The following is a 2750-nucleotide window of genomic DNA, read 5'->3' as shown; positions in this document are numbered from 1 at the left end:
CGCTGGTGGCCAAGTTGAAGGCTTCCAAATCAGATGCATGTTTCGACTCTGAGTCAAAACCCGACAAGGGTAATGGCAAAGGGAAGCAGATCATTGATGCGGATCCCATTGCCACTGTTGCTACTGCCAAGATCCAGAAAAATGAGCCCGAAGATCCAGAGGAGGGGGAACGTCTTTTCCACTCACAGATGTGGGTGAAGGGTTCGCCGCTGTAATTCATTGTCGACAGTGGCAGCCAAAAGAACCTCATTTCAACAGAGGTCATGAAGCGGTTGGGCCTACCAACCACACCACACCCACAGCCGTACAGTATCGGTTGGCTTCACGAAGGACGACATCTCAAAGTTCGCCAACAGTGCCGCCTTCCCTACAGCATCAAGCCCTTCACAGACGAGGTATTGTGTGATGTTACACCTCTGGATGTTTGTGATGTACTATTAGGCTAGCCATACTTGTGGAGGCGACATGCTGTGTATGAGTCAAGGCCTCCCGCTGTCATCATTTCTTTGGATAATTCATTATACAGGATACCGGAGTCACCCCCACCTATCGCCACCTCTTTGATCGCTACTAAGAAAGGCAGCAAGCTCATCTCACAGACTAGGAAATTTATTTTCTGTCTGGTTCGCTCCCAAAGTAAGGGGAAGATCGTTGCTACATCCATGACCCCCGCGAAAGGTTCCTCCACACAGTAGCAACAACAGAGGGATACAGTCGTGACAGAACACAGGAACAACTTCTCCTTACCCGGAGGGGTACCACACAAGTTTCAGGTGGGCGACAAAGTTTGGTTACATTTGCAGAGGGAGCACCCTACTAGAACCCATCAGAAACTCAGACCACTTCGACATGGTCCTTACACCAGTAACAAGGCTATGGGAAACAATGCTTTGAAGCACAGCATTCCTCCATTCCTTCGTTTGCACCGAGTGTTCAATGTGGACCATCGCCGACCATGCTCCCCACCATTTCTGGACACATCAGAGATTGCAGAACAGCTCACCAGAGACCCAGCTCAGCAGAAGCTTCCTCATCTCAGGGAGGAACTCAACGCAATGGGGACCATTGCTTCCTAAGGGGGGAGGAATGATCTAGGTGGATGTTGGTGGCCACCCACCTATCCCATTTGGACCCCCACAACTGTCTCTTTCAGTTTTTCTGTTTCCTTAATTATAGCACAATTTACTATTTTTAGCAGTTTTTCGTGTCCTAAACTTCTAGAGCCGTTTTGAGGCCATAAACGACGTTTTTTGGGAAATCCACCGCCAACGATTTTTCTGGCTAAAAATCGTCTTTTCCATCGTAGTCCTCAGAGAGATCTTTCCAACGGGCTATCATGCGCGTCAAACGGAGATAGTACGACCAATTCGCGACCCTGGGAAGTTGATGTACCAACTTACCCAAAAACGGGGCCCACAATTTGGCGTTTCATCTTCTAGGGTTAGGTTTTGGAATGTGAAGGGTTTTCCATTGTTTCTCAATAATAAATAGGCCCTCGATCCTCATTGTAACACAGTTCGAAATAGTTCAGAGGCATGTAGCCGACACATCTCTTCTCAGAGATAAGATACCATCGCCCTAGCTGGGTTATTTCTATTTGTAAGCATATTTCAATATTCTCCATTAATGAAATGAAGTATTATTTCCGCTGCATATCTGTTTTTATGCTTATCGCATCTCTGTATTTATGGTTATCTCTATAATCTATTGCGTTCCTTCTTAAATCCGGATCAGTGGTATCAGAGCGGTTTGCTTTTTCTCTGTTTTTCTTTGCATGTCCCCAACGAGGTCGGGATATAAGGAGTTAGGGCTTGAATTGGTCGAACCTTTGCAAGACCAGCCTCGCAAATCTCGACGACCTCACATGGCGGATGAAAAGAAAGACGAGGGGGCAGGAGATCCTATCAGAATCTTGCTTGAAGAAGCCCTTGAGCGGCAAAGGAACGCGATGATGGATAGCTTTGCGCAGATCCTTCAGCGGCTACCCAGAGGCGACGCGTCGGCTTCCAACAGCTACTCTGGAAACGCCACACCGTTTAAGGTACAAGTTAATTTTGAAATCCCCATCTTCGAGGGTCAAATAGACGCAGATGCCGTAGATAAATGGTTAAATCTGCTAGATGGGTATTTTTCTGTTCATGAATTTTGAAGTCGGGAAAAGATTGTTTTCGCTCTTCTCAAAGCAGCCCCCCACGTCAAGGACTGGTGGGAAACATACTGCGAGTAGAAGGGTGAAAGTAAAGGCTCACTGTTTTCAGCCGCCCCCACTTGGAATGACTTCCGGGATGCCATCAAGGAGCAGTACTACCCTGTCAAAAGCTATGAGGACAAATACATCAAATGGACCACACTGCGGCAGGGACGAGACCAAGATGTGCCGGAGTTCTCAAACATTTTTCATACCCTTCGCACACAATTGGGTACCAAAGATTCTAAGCTGCATCTGGTACTCAAATACCGCGGCTGCCTACACAGATACATCCAGGAAGAGATGGAGTTCTTGAACATCTCCTCACTCGGCACAGCATACCGATACGCTGTCAAAATCGAGCAAAAGTTCAAACAGAAGAAGCGAGACTTTGGATTTGTAAATCCAAAGCCCAAAGGACAAAGCCAAGGTGGGGTGACACAAGAAAACCCGTCGAAGCCGCAAGAAAATAACACCAGCACGAAGCCGAAGAAGGACAGAGGAAAGTGGTGTGAGTTCCACAAGAGTCCCACTCATAACACAAGTGAGTGTCGGACCAAGC

Source organism: Pinus tabuliformis, chromosome 4_2 (genome assembly GCF_031772625.1).
Source record: "Pinus tabuliformis cultivar Carrire ecotype Pingquan chromosome 4_2, CPIR1, whole genome shotgun sequence".
NCBI lineage: Eukaryota > Viridiplantae > Streptophyta > Pinopsida > Pinales > Pinaceae > Pinus > Pinus tabuliformis.
Note: the sequence above shows the minus strand (reverse complement) of the source record.